Source organism: Podarcis muralis, chromosome 11, assembly GCF_964188315.1.
Source record: "Podarcis muralis chromosome 11, rPodMur119.hap1.1, whole genome shotgun sequence".
NCBI classification, from domain to species: domain Eukaryota; kingdom Metazoa; phylum Chordata; class Lepidosauria; order Squamata; family Lacertidae; genus Podarcis; species Podarcis muralis.
The window spans coordinates 51794764-51809749 of record NC_135665.1 but is presented as its reverse complement, the minus strand read 5'-3'; the positions used below and the strand labels follow the sequence as shown (position 1 = coordinate 51809749).

The window sequence follows — 14986 nt, the reverse complement described above, 5'->3', positions numbered from 1 at the left end:
TTCATCCCTATTGGTGGAAATATGCAGCTTTCTGCCTTCCTGATTGTTACCTGCTTGGCCTCCGCTTCAGTCCCTGGAAACACTAGTTGAAAGCTCAGGTAGCAAGCAAAGGTGAGCAGATGCACTAAGATAACAGGAGATTGCTTCCACACCAGTCCCAGAATGTGGTACTGGCTATGAATAATCATCTGCTCGTGACCCTAGGCTCATAGCAGCATGGTGAAGGTAAATGCATAGCACACCTGTGGCCTCCTTCCCATATAAACTGGAGCTTCTGGTGTTTTGGAGCAGCACATTAAGAGAAACGTTGTGTTGGAAAGAGGAGCCAATATGGAGAGCAGGCTGAGGTCTAGGAGGAACTGGGCCAGCTCCAGCATTGGAGAGTCCAGGGCAAATTGTCCTTGGGGGCAAGGCCCCCTTTTCTTGGTAAGTGGGCCCCCGTGGCCCTGCTCTGGGCAGCACAGGGAAGCTGCGTTGAGCCGCCATTTTAATTTCCCACAAATGACACACAACAACGTTCTTCATATTCCTACTTGCCCTTCAACCATAAGGTTTTAGGACCGGTTGCAACAGCGCAACATGCAGTTATAAAAAGCAAAACCACCCCAACCAAAGTTGAACAGTATAGATTGAGCAGGAGAGATGGGTCCTACAAAACAAAAGGCCTTAGAGGTGGTGCATTGTGGGAAATTAAAAGAGTGGGTAGATTCGGCTTCCTGACATAGGAAGCCTAAAAATAAAGGAGGCAGGCACAGCTGTAGGCCGCCAGGTGCTGCCATAATCCCTGTTGGGAAGGAATCTTTCTTGCTTATTTATCTTGCAGCCAGTACTGTTCCTGAAGTCTCTCCCCCCCCCCTTTTATGTTTTTGAGCTTCATGTATTTGACCATTTGATGACAAATCAGTAGAGGACGTTACTGTGAAGGCTAATCACATGCCTCCCTGTCAGAGCCTATTCCTCACCTCCCCACCTCATCCCAATATAGCAAACCAACCTAAATGACCTGTTGGCTTTGTTTGTTGCCCTTTGCACTGTGGCGAGTGAGCATGACTGCAGGAACTCTATCTCAAAAGTCACTGTTTTGTTAGCATTCCACCTGTGGAAGAACTTAAATCTGTACACGTTGGTGGAGAGATGAGTAGTACAGCCTACCCACCTCTGTTACTACTTTAGTTTTCTGTGAGTAATATGAAAACAAACCAGGATTGTGGTGGTTTGAATGCTCAAATGCAGATGTAAAATTAAAGCTTTTTAAAAAAAAAAAAAAAACGGAACAAGTTTGCTTCTCTGAAATTCTGAGGGAGAACACTGGATGAAAGAAGTGTATAAACCTGGTTATGTTTCTAAAATCTGGATTATTCCCCAGCCAAATATATTATTTATTTTATTTAAGCAGGGTGCAGGGATCGCTCAAAGTAGTTCACAACATATCATAAACAAAGATCAAATACAAAAATGCTAAGGGGGCGAGAATCCACATTATAAAACATCCCTAACTAGATAGGCGCCCTCCTCAACATCAGAATGAAACACCCGAAAATCAGCTACAGTGGTATCTTGGTTTTCGAACATCTCCATTGACGAACGTTTCGGAATTTGAACACTGTCAACCAGGAAGTAAATGCTTCGGTTTTCGAACATGCCTTGGAAGTCAAACCAGAAACATGACTTCCGTATTGGGATTTCCGTTCGGAGTTTTCAGTTTTTGAAAATTTCAGAACCTGAAAGGTCTTCCAGAAAGGATAATGTTCGGAAACCGAGGTACCTACCAAAAAATACAATGAAAACTCTTGTTTTAAAATACTGTAATTCGCAACTGAGCAAAAGAAAAGAAAAAAACTCTTTCTGACCTACCATATGCCCAATGACGTAATTAAGCAACCCAATCCAATTAAATTCCCAACCCCATAAGCACAGCTTAAATGTAAAGGGACCCCTGACCATTAGGTCCAGTTGTGGCCGACTGTGGGGTTGCGGCGCTCATCTCGCTTTATTGGCTGAGGGAGCCGGCGTACAGCTTCCGGGTCATGTGGCCAGCATGACTAAGCCGCTTCTGGCGAACCAGAGCAGTGCACGGAAACGCCGTTTACCTTCCCACCGGAGCGGTACCTATTTATCTACTTGCACTTTGACATCCTTTCGAACTGCTAGGTTGGCAGGAGCAGGGACCGAACAACGGGAGCTCACCCCGTCGCGGGGATTCGAACCACCGACCTTCTGATTGGCAAGTCCTAGGCTCTGTGGTTTAACCCACAGCACCACCCGCATCCCAAGCAGAGCTTAAACGGCAGCTAAAATTGCATTCCACACATAATTAGCGCATGCACAACAACCAAACACAGAAACCCTACAATGTACTCAAACTTTACTCCTCTAGCACACAGTTCCGATAATTCTGCATTGCATCCTCAACAGCCCACTCATGAGACCTAGACAAATACTGACATACAAAGCAATACACCCCACCCTCTAAATAAAGCATTCATGCCAAGCAGTCCCTCTCATTCTGGAGGTGGGGGGTGGCATACAATATACGCCCAGTAGCAGGGGTTCACATGGGGGCAGGAGGAACAGAAACCACCTTTTCCCAACTTCCTAACTGCCAGGCAGTAACACATCATCTGTTTTCACCCCCCTAAAACAAAAGGACAGAACAGAAAACTCTTAGATGAATGAGGTGCCTCATATAAATACCATTCACTGCCTTGGTTTCTCACCCAAGGGATCCCAAACTACCCCCAAGTAGCACTTCTGGTGCTCTGCTTCACTTCAAATGGATGAGCTGGGTTGCTACTAGCTGCACCCAAGGGAGACTCAACCAAAAAGGGTAACCAGGGGGGGCTGGAATGGACAGCTGCCGGGTGTGAGTGAGCTGGAAGCAGAGAGATGCTGCAAGATCTGAGGAGAGAGAGATGCCTTGCTGTGTGCCGGCTCTAAAGCTGTGACTAACGTAGGAGCAAGATCTGTTGGGGCCTTGATGCTGTGAGGCCCTCCATCTTATGTTCGGGTTGTATATATGCACAAACAAACCCATATATCCTAAAGACACCACAGTTTCCACTGACCTTCCTTCCAAGTCTCCGATAAGCACTGGAACGCCTGGTGTCTCTCATTTTCAGAGGTTAGAGTGATGTCTAATAATATTCGCAGCACATACTCAAAAGAGGTTTCAGACGCCTTCTTCGGCTGCAACATTCAGTCTCCAGCTGTAAAACATATGGATAATAATATTTATTATTATTATTTATACCCCGCCCATCTGGGCAGCTTCCAACAAAAGATTCAAAATACATTAAAACACCAGTCATTAAAAACTTCCCTAAACAGGGCTGCTGCCTTCAGAGGTCTTACAAAAGTCAGATAGTTGTTTATTTCCTTGACATCTGATGAGATGGTGTTCCACAGGTGCCACTACTGAGAAGGCCCTCTGCCTGGTTCCCTGTAACTTGGCTTCTCTCAGGGAGGGAACCGCCAAAAGGCCCTCGGTGCTGGACCTCGGTGCTGGCTGATCGATGGAGGTGGAGACGCTCCTTCAGGTATACTGGGCCGAAGCCGTTTAGGACTTTAAAGGTCAGCACCAACACTTTGAATTGTGCTCGGAAATGTACTGGGAGCCAATGTAGGCATTTCAAGACTGATGTTAAGAGTCTAGTGAGACATTAAGAGGATAACACACCTGGATATGAAACTGGAGGTGAACCATTTTAGTGCCACATAGTATGTTGGATGGGCATAAGGCCCAAATTCAAGCCAGTAAACTCCCACAGGGAGAGCAAGAGGAAATAAACCTGATAACAAAACCATGAGGAAGTTGCCGGTAGATATACAGTAAAGGGAACGAACATCTCATCTTCTTAAACCACATTTGCTGGAGCAATAAGGACCAGCAGAGGCACTGTCACGGGGGTGGGGGAATAAACTTGGTTGTAATTTCTCCTATTTTATAAGAACAAACAACCGGCAATATCTGTGCACATTCAGTGAAAGGTGTGTTTCTTTAATTTTGGTAAACCAGCTTAATGGTATTATTATTAAAAATTTCTACACCGCCTTCACCCGAGGTTCATGGGGCAGTTTACAATATGAAAACACAAAAATACCTAACATAGTAACAAACCAAACAATAATCCCACCCACCCACAGTTTAAAAGGCCATAGATAGTTTAATCAGCCAAAGGCCTGGGAGAAGAGCATTTTTGCCTGGCACCTAAAAATATGTTGGAAGTTGGAAGCCACTGCAAGAAAGTTCAATTCTTGTGTTGCCACCCTGCAGACATTTTGTGGAGGGTCGACACTAAGAAGGGCCTCAGAGGATGATTTCAGGGTCCGGGTCAGTTCATATGGGGAGAGGCAATCCTTGAGAAGGTATTGTGATCCTGAGCCTTTGAAGGCTTTCTAGATCAAAACCAACACTTTGAAGTGGGCCAGGAAACTGACTGGCAGCCAAGTGCAGTTGGGCCGGGCTTGGCGTTGTATCTTCAAACTGGTGCCTCTGAATTCTGCACCAGGATTGACGTTCAAGGGGAACAAGAGCATTTCCCCCCCTTCACTTTAACTTCTGATTTGCTGAAATCAGGATTCTTGGAATTCACAGTAAATCTTTCAAAGAGGACACTGTTGAGTTCTGAAACTATCTTTCAGCCTGAATGAAGACAACTTCCGAATGGTAAAAGCTTTCAAAGGAATTTGCTGTGTTTCCAAACCCATTAGATTGCTTAACTACTTCTGGACAGGGAGGATAATGAGCTCATCTGCCATAATGAGCTTATAGATTTGTGCGTTGAAAAAATAAGCAAAACAGCAAATCTGCTCCTGCATGAATAAAGCCTTTGAACTTTCGATTCAAGTCATCCAAGCTGCATGCTCTCCTAACAACAATTTCTAGTCAATATTCCTTAAAATGACTGGGTCACACCAGGGAAATCGCTCTTGAACAAAAATACATTTGGTAGCTGTCTAAATATCAAGACAATAGGCCGCATTTCAGCTGGTAACTGATTCCAGGGTGGGCCCCCAGACCTTAGTTTGCCTACCCATGGTTTAAAGTGATGGTGTAAATAAGTAAACCCCCTGAAATCAACGGACTTTTCAATGGGTCTACTCTGAGTATGTTGTCCTTGATCCAGGAAATCCAGTTAACCAATCCGTATTCATATTCATTGGAGTGACTAACCAAATATTTTATCACAAAATAAAAATTGCTCCCAGCTAATTACTGACCACAACAAAAAATGTTAGGTGTGGGATCCTCCCAGAACCTAGTCCTGATCCTCCCTTCGGCAAATTTGATGAAAACAGTTTAAGCGTGTGTTATCAGTAGCCAGAAAATGGTGGCTTCAAATTTAGGAAACTCTCTTGTCCTCTTTCCCCACCCCCTCCTCCAGAGCCTCTAAAAGTGCAATTTTGTTGAGGGTTTCCAATATTTAATCAAGTTAATTGCTTAAAAGATGGGTGGTTAATTGAGGTATATCAAATTTTATTATTTAACTGAATAGGTCATTATACTAATGATCAAATAAAATATAATAAGAAAATCCATTTAGAACTGGCTTATATCCTTCAGAGAGCATTCACAGTGCTTCTTGTATTAAAATGAATGGGCCCAGTTAATATATTAAAAATCAATATTATTTAATATCTGGAAGTGCCTAAGATGTACTAGGAACTGGATGTTTTGAAAATGGCTCCATACCTATTGAATAAATAAATAAATAAAAAGGACACATTATGATGGTGGTGGCTGCTTTTATTAAAAGCATCTATATACCACTCTCCATTAAAAGAAACCCTAGGGCAGTATGGAAAGGAAAAAATTATATATTGAAAAATACATTAATACTCCATATTATAAGGCATTTTAAAAAACCATTTGCAAGAATACAAATCCACCGTAGAAAAAACCAGGTCAATAAGATTAATTACTAACAATGATTGTTAGTAACAATACAAATCGGTAAGTGTTTGCATGAACAAGTAGATCTTCAAAACATGTCAGATTGATGATCAAGATGGTCCCTGCCTAACCTCCTGAGAAGTTATCCCAAAGCCTGGGTGCCATGGAGGAAAAGACCTGAGTCCTGGTTGATGCAAGACATACCTGTGCAAGAGGCAGTATAAGCAGGATGTATTGATCTGCAGATATTGGTAAACAAGCACGTCTACAATGGGAGAATACATTGACTTGCAAATTACTTCACAGCCCTAAGCTACTAAAGTGGTTTACAATAAAATAATATAAAATACAAAAACTACAGTCTCAAATCAACTAAAAACAATAAAACAAATGTTGGAGAAAAGCAAATACATTTCCTTCTTTTGAGCCTTTAGCTATTGCATGTGTTACTTTAAACCACACAAGCCCACTCTTTGTCTAGCAATCTAGCCAACACTTTGCTTGTAGCCCCTCTGTCTAAGTTGATCCCTAAAAGCTGAGCCATTTTGTTTTGTCTCGCCTAACATGATGAGAGAAGAAGCCTGTTATTTCTCTCCTCTACTCATCCTATAAACAGTTCCTGCAAATAAAAATCTGCTCCTGCATGAATAAAGCCTTTGAACTTTCAATTCAAGTCATCCAAGCTGCATGCTCTCCTAACAACAATTTCTAGTCAATATTCCTTAAAATGACTGGGTCACACCAGGGAAATCGCTCTTGAACAAAAATACATTTGGTAGCTGTCTAAATATCAAGACACTAGGCCGCATTTCAGCTGGTAACTGATTCCAGGGTGGGCCCAGGACCCAGGCAATGTCTGGCAAAAGGGGCTCCCTTGAACACTGAAATCAGCATGCAGCCACTGAGATATTTCACACACTGCTTTCTGAGAGGTACACCTTAAAGAAATCAAGTGTCTCCCTTAGTGTGTCCAGTAGCACTGCCAGAAATATGTATTTGCAAACACACCTGTTGTCCACTATGGTTTGCTGCATCTCACTGCTACTGAGACAAACTAGGTTTGCTGCCATGTTTGCAGTGTGTGAAGCGTAATCCTTATAGTTTGTGCTTTTAAGATCCTTATAGTCAGTATTCTTATCTTTAATAATGCTGGACTATTTCCTACATGGCACGGCCACATGTTGACACTTAAGCATGCATTTTTCTTCTGCCTGCAAGCATCAGAAATTTCCACCTGGTCAGTCCCCTCCTCCTATTTCCCCCTCTGGCCCTCTATCACTTGTTAGATTAGCTGGAGGACATGCCCTAGCAATGAAATCAGTTTTTAAACAAATGACAGAACTTTGAACCTCACGCTGAAGTTAAAGAATAACAGCAAGGGAAGTCGGATCAATGGCTAGCAAATATTAGTTGTGGCTGAGCCACGGACATGTAACTTTGAAAAATGTCAGCCCTTCTCCTTGATGTCCCTACAATCCATCACCCATGCCATGCCCCCAAGGAAATCACATATTTGAAGTTACGGAAGCCCCAACCCTTTAAAAGCAAAAGGCACAGTGAAAATATACACGATTAGGCAGATATACAAAAGGGCAGACATTTTGGTCTACAGAAATAAAAACAGAAAGCGCTAAGAAACCCTGTTGGTGGAGATCCTCAAACCCAGAGTCAAAAGGTGGCCCTTGAAGGCTTTCCATCTGGCCCTTGGGACTGTTACAGGCCAGACCCACTCTTCCCAGGATGCAGCCTTCAATGGTCCGGTTCCACAGCCTCCTCAAGTGCTTTTGCCTGGCTGGAATTTCTGTGTGAACTGTGATGCTTGCCTGGAGGGACAGATGTTGGTACAGCTTCTCTTCAGCTTCTGCGTGGCTGGTAGCTAGCCTGACTGTACTGTTATGTCCATTGCCCACAGCCAGCAAGTGTGCCCCGCTCTTGGGAATCACCGTGGTTCCCCACCACTGCCTTAGAAATTGACTGGTTCACACTAGAGCACCATTCCAGGTCTCATCAACCCCAGCCAGCATGATCCATCATCAGGGATGGTGAGAGATGGAGTCCCCAGACATCTGGAGGGGTGCCGGTTCCCCATCCATGTGTTATAGCCAACGCCGTGCCCTCCAGATGTTGTTGGACTCCCATCAGCCTCAGCTAGCATGGCCAGGGATGATGAGATATGTAGTCCAACAACATCTGGAGGACACCACATTGACTACCATATATTGTCCCCCGTATATTGACAGTGACAGTTGTTGGGAATCACAAATGGGTCTAGTGCTGTTCTCCCTCACTGCAAGAAACCAAGTTACAGGGAACCAGGCAGAGGGCCTTCTCGGTAGTGGCACCCGCCCTGTGGAACGCCCTCCCACCACATGTCAAAGAGAACAACTACCAGACTTTTAGAAGACATCTGAAGGCAGCCCTGTTTAGGGAAGCTTTTAATGTTTGATGCACTACTGTATTTTAATATTTTGTTGACAGCCGCCCAGAGTGGCTGGGGAAGCCCAGCCAGATGGGCAGGGTATAAATAATTATTTATTTATTTATTTATGCCCCGCCCATCTGGCTGGGTTTCCCCAGCCACTCTGGGCGGCTTCCAACAGAACACAAAAATACAATAACCTATTAAACATTATAAGCTTCCCTAAACAGGGATGATGAGGATGAGGATGATTGCACTTAGGTCCTCCCCATCAGCACACCTGCTTGGCCATTGTGATAACAAGCTGCAGAACCAGCATCTAACTATCAAGACTCTTCTTGTGTCCTTATATTTGCCTCTCTCCCTTCCTCATCAAAGCCCATCTTTCCCTAGAATCCTTTGGAACAACGCCTAGTCCTAATGCCCAATGTTGTCACTGAGCCAAAGTGCATGTAATTTGAAATAACAACATACTCCTCCCCCTGTCTCCTCCCTTTCCCTGTATTTCCTTTCAGATTGTAAGATGCTAGAGTCAGGGACCTATCAGACCTGTTCTTCGCAAAATGCCACGTCCACAGATATCTCAGTGTAAATAATGATGATTAATGATTTATTATCTAGACAATATTTGCTATGCAGGGCAACAAAAGAGAGAAACTAGCCCTTGAGCATCCAATCCATTGCCTACAGCAGTAGGCTTCAGGCATCCATGTCAGAAAAACTGAGATAAGTGATGGGGTAGATTCAAACCACTCAAATCAAGTAAATCTGTGTTAACTTCCTCTCATATGAAAAGGGATGTGTGAATTGACTCTTTAAAAACCCCAGAAACCTAATATCTCCTTTGATTTTCCAAAAGTTTGAAAGCAGGTATTAACATTTCCCAGCTTATCTGTGTCTCCCAATCACTATCTCCTTCCATATTCACTTTCACAGAGATGGACCAAACCTTTTCGCTCCCCAAGGCAGATAATCTTGATGTCGCCCCTCAGGAATAAAACTGCAGCTAAATATTTTACCACTTCCTGCCTTTTGCTTCCTAAAAATCTGCCTTCTAGGGGAGGCTGCCTCACCCTACGGCAAACTCACTGTTCCGTTTTCTTTTTATTCCAACATCCCATGTAAATGTGTATTTGTCTCCTCTCTATAAAAGCTCCTCACCATCATCTTTCGTCTGCAGCAGCAGTTTACATGGGGAATCTCCTGGGAGGGGTCACATGGCAGTGTATTTTTTTAAAAATAGTACAGTGGTACCTCGGGTTAAGAACGTAATTCGTTCTGGAGGTCCGTTCTTAACCTGAAACTGTTCTTAACCTGAGGTACCACTTTAGCTAATGGGGCTTCCCGCTGCCGCCACACAATTTCTATTCTCATCCTGAGGTAAAGTTCTTAACCTGAAGCACTATTTCTGGGTTAGTGGAGTCTGTAACCTGAAGCGTATGCAACCTGAAGCACCTGTAACCTGAGGTACCACTGTACAGTGGTACCTTGGGTTAAATACTTAATTTGTTCTGGAGGTCCGTTCTTAACCTGAAACTGTTCTTAACCTGAGGTACCACTTTAGCTAATGGGGCCTCCCACTGCCGCCACTGCATGATTTCTGTTCTCATCCTGAAACAAAGTTTTTAACCTGAGTTACTATTTCTGGGTTAGCAGAGTCTGTAACCTGAAGCGTCTGTAGCCTGAAGCGCCTGTAACCTGAAGTGTCTGTAACCCGAGGTACCACTGAACTGTTCTGAGAATTGACTTTACTCTCTCCATCTTATGTTTACTGCTAACTCCTCTCCCTCCCTCTGATTTGCATTGGGAGGAAATCCTGCTCACTGGCACCAGAGGGGAGGCTGCTCCTGCTTGCAGGTTTCCCACAGGCATCTAGCTGGCCCCTGTGAGAGCAGGATGCTGGCCTAGATGGGCCACTGGTCAGATTCAGCAAGCTCTTCTTCTGTCCTTAGTGTGTGGCGATTCCCACCCAATGCAAATGGCGGCTTCAGAGGAGAGGTTTCCTTCAGGACAGCTGCAGTGAAGGCACCTCTTACTGCTGATAATTATTACAACTGCCAGCTGATGGGGATCTTTATTTGCATGAAAGGGGAGGGGGCCCTGCATGCTAAATGTTACAGGGAACCAGGCAGAGGGCCTTCTCGGTAGTGGCACCCACCCTGTGGAACGCCCTCCCACCAGATGTCAAAGAGAAGAACAACTACCAGACTTTTAGAAGACATCTGAAGGCAGCCCTGTTTAGGGAAGCTTTTAATGTTTAACAGACCACTGTATTTTAATACTTTGTTGGAAGCCACCCAGGTTGGCTGGGAAGACCCAGCCAGATGGGCAGGGTATAAATAAATTATTATTAATTATTATTATTATTATATTATTATTATTATTATTATTATTATTAATGATGCAAGCAGGTACTTAACACCAGTTCTGGATTTGCAACCATGGACCTTACAGTGGTACCTCGGGTTAAGTACTTAATTCGTTCCGGAGGTCCGTACTTAACCTGAAACTGTTCTTAACCTGAAGCACCACTTTAGCTAATGGGGCCTCCCGTTGCCACCGTGCCGCCGAAGCATGATTTCTGTTCTCATCCTGAAGCAAAGTTCTTAACCCGAGGTAATATTTCTGGGTTAGCGGAGTCTGTAACCTGAAGCATATGTAACCTGAGGTACCACTGTACTTTGAAAAAAGGCATGCATGGGAATGAAGTCTTGTAGCGGTAATGATAGGCATTAGCAAAACAGAAGCGCCTCTGGATTCAGCTCTAAGTGCATCTGACAAGTAACATTTACATCACAGCTAACACACCTTCTCTAGAATTAATGTCCATGGATTTGAGTTGGGGGGTGGGATGCAAAATGACCAGGAAATTTTACATCTCCGTTGCAAAAGAGATCGGAGAAGTTACCTCGTCATACTGAGGCAGAACATGAGAGCAACGGCTCCCCATCGGGGATTAACAGCAAGTGCATCTGAAATAAATGAAAGGAAACATCTCTGTCCCCAGCGAAGCAACTCATCCAAAGCAATTTACTAACGCGGGAGGCGGAAGAGGGGAGGGCTGTCACTGGATTTGAAAAATAGCTGAGCAGCTTTGACAGCAGTGGCTGTTATTTTTGAAGATTGCGGTGGATGGTGATTCTGATCAGCCTTCATAATTTGTCGTATTTAATAAGAATCTAAGTATTTATCAGCGTGGCAGAATAATGAGGCTTTTATCACTTGTCTTGTCTTAGCTTAAGTGCAGTCTTCCTAGGCACGCATGGGAGAGAAAGAAAGAGAGAGAATTCTTCAACTAGAGACAGGTGATCTTTTTTCCCCAGAGGGTTGACGTTTAGGGTGACAGGAATGAGTGTACAAACCACAGGAAGTGCGATTTTTGGGAATCGCAAGTGGGAAGAGAGCTGTTTCGTTCAGGTCCTGCATGTAGGCTTCCCAGAGGCAAACTGTTTGGCCACTGCGTGAACAGGATGCTGAACTAGGTGAGCTTTTGGTCTGATCCAGGAGAGCTTTTCTTAAATTATTTTCCTACTTTCAGCTCTCCTAAGAGCACCAGTGAATGGATCCAGCCAGGGGTGGATGTGAGGGAAGGAAGCTTGCTTCCACACATCCACACAGACCAGTATTGTAGGGGGCCACATTTTAAGCTTTGCATATTGTCTCAGCTGAGAATCACCCTTTTGGGATGGAGAAGCAGAGGGCTGAAGTCACTCCCTCCAGATGTGTTGTGGGCCTGACCACTCCAAGGAGGACCCAGAAGAAATGGGGGCTATATTCAACGTAGCACTAAGTATCTCTTTATGCTGTGTAATGTCATTTTGGACTCACAGCTGTCCATGGAGGCGCAGGTTAATTCTGTGTCCAGGGCGGCTGTCTACCAGCTCCATCTGGTACGCAGGCTGAGACCCTACCTGCCCGTGGATTGTCTCACCAGAGTGGTGCATGCTCTAGTTATCTCCCGCTTGGACTACTGCAATGCGCTCTACGAGGTGCTACCTTTGAAGGTGACCCGGAAACTGCAAATAATCCAGAATGCGGCAGCTAGACTGGTGATTGGTAGTGGCTGCCAGGACCACATAACACCAGTCCTGAGAGATCTGCATTGGCTCCCAGTACGTTTTCGAGCACAATTCAAAGTGTTGGTGCCGACCTTTGAAGCCCTAAATGGCCTCCGTCCTGTATACCTGAAGGAGCGTCTCCACCCCCATCGTTCAGCCTGGACACTGAGATCCAGCGCCGAGGGCCTTCTGGCGGTTCCCTCATTGTGAGGTTACAGGGAACCAGACAGAGGGCCTTCTCGGTAGTGGCGCCCACCCTGTGGAACACCCTCCCTTCAGATGTGAAGAAATTAAGCAGCTATCTTATCTTTAAAAGACATCTGAAGGCAGCCCTGTTTAGGGAAGTTTTTAATATTTAATGCTGTGTTGTTTTTAACACTCGATTGGGAGCCGCCCTGAGTGGCTGGGGAAACTCAGCCAGATGGGCGGGGTATAAATAATAAACTATTATTATTATGTCTTCTGCTTGTACAATGCAACTCCTCCCCGTACACCCCCAAACTCTGTCCCTCAGCCCTTCAGAGCAGATTAGTGATGGTGCATGGCACTGCTGAGTGGGGTTGATGAGGGAAAGTCCCATTGTTCAAGTGGAAGCCATTCTGCTCATGGATTTCCCTGGATTCCTAAATGCCTGATGCCTGCACCCAGGAATCGAACTATTACTTTAGCCTAGTGCAGTGGCCCAATGTCCCAGCATTCAAAGCTCTAGAATCGAAGCAGTTTTCTCACCCTAGGTGGCCAATGACCCAGTTTCCTCCTAGGAATTTACAGCTATCCCTTCCAATGCCTGGGAAAGCTCAAAAGCCAGTTCCAGGAGATAGCCTCAAGTGACTAAGAAATATTATATAAATTATATTTATGTAAGTCTTATATAAATAAAAGCTCTTATATAAAAGTATTAATAATAGAGGTGTCGGCCAGTCCTGGTTTATTTGTTGGGCTGTTGTCGTTGGTTTAAAAAAAACACACCAAAAAAATTAATAAACAATTGAGTTTCGTGGACTCTTAACACACTTCTCTTTGTGGCCTACTTGCAGCCTGCTGAGACCTCATTTTTATGCAATAGATCCAGGCAAGGCTCTGATATATAACCCACTGTGAAGGAAGAGCCTCAGGACATGAAGGACTAAACACACACTTACTGGAAAGTGCCTTCCCTTTTGACCAGTTGGACACATGTGGTAAGCAGGTCGATTTGGGGTAACCCAGTACCAGGCAGTAATTTGTGTGTGCGTGTATATATCTGTTTGTGTTACATGTTGCCTGCACTTTCGGTCTCTGTTTGAATAGGATTGTTTGGACAGCGCCGTCACAAAGGGCTGGAGTCTGATGAACGAGGGGTCACACTGTCCAGCCAACCCGTTATTTCGGGGCCTGGCATGATCTGCCCCATCGCTATCAGCCCCAAGCAAATAAAAGGGATTTCTTCATTTCTCTTTCATCACAGGGCATCAGCAACAGTCGGAATAGTTGTGCAATTAGATGCTCCAGAAATCTAACAGGGATAATGGGGAACATTCAACTCGTGGTTTTATCTTCTTCACAGAACATTTGTTGAGGTTGTGTGGGGGCACCAGCAGATGGGTGGGATTGCTAACCATCCACAATCCTGACTGCTCGGTCCTGAGACCCTGGTTCTGCACTGCACCATTCCATCAAATGCAACCTTCCCCAATGTGAGAAAGAGTTAGTGACATGACTCTTTCTCTCCTAGTTGCTACCCTCCATCTGGTCTGTGAGATGACTGAATGGGAAACAGAACTACCGTATTTTTTGCTCTATAAGACGCACCAGACCATAAGACGCACCTAGTTTTTGGAGGAGGAAAACAAGAAAAAAAATATTCTGAATCTCAGAAGCCAGAACAGCAAGAGGGATCGCTGCGCAGCGAAAGCAGCGATCCCTCTTGCTGTTCTGGCTTCTGGGATAGCTGCACAGCCAGCATTCGCTTCATAAGATGCACACAAATTTCCCCTTACTTTTTAGGAGGGAAAAAGTGAGTCTTATAGAGCAAAAAATATGGCATCCACTTGCATACCAGGGCAGAAAAATGTGCTGGCCACCTTTCTCAATGTCACAGCCCCACGTGGATGGAGCCTCTGCCCCACAAACATTTCTTTTAGAAGCTTCCACAATGAGGGAAAGGATAGCAATGTTGGAATTAGCTCTGAATATCAACAGGGGACCATTTCGGTTTGGATGACATTTTAATGTGAAGCTGCCTTAAAAACTCCACGGTTCTCCAAGTGAAATAATGTGCACAAAAATGTATGCACTGCTGAAAATAATGTACCAAGATGCATTAAATTGGAGGGAATCGCTTGGCAAAATTGTGTATAAAATTGCATAAAAATGTAAATATTAGAAATGCATGCTAAAGTGTTGATTGGTTTTGATGGGATTCCCCCCCCCCATCTTCAATTGATGTGGAAATGTGGAGAACTGGACTGATGCTTGGGAACACGAACAACTGAAAGAAGCCAGAGGTGACACATTCATTCATCCCACGCCTTGAAAACCCTGCATTCACACAAATTCCCCGTTATATGAGTCTTTGGTTGCAGGCCACATTGGCAGTTCTGACTGTGTTTCCCCTTGGTTTTGAGTCAAGACTTG

The 14986-nt window shown here is 44.5% G+C and overlaps 1 long non-coding RNA gene across 1 annotated transcript in view; it reads right to left on the bottom strand.

Moving 5' to 3' along the window:
* The window catches only part of LOC114606319 (uncharacterized), a 57656-nt gene that overhangs the window by 21890 nt on the left and 20780 nt on the right, over positions 1 to 14986 (bottom strand). Inside the window, exon 3 of the long non-coding RNA XR_003708835.2 lies at positions 3066 to 3206. This is a non-coding gene — a long non-coding RNA (uncharacterized LOC114606319). The remainder of the gene's footprint in view (positions 1 to 3065; positions 3207 to 14986) is intronic.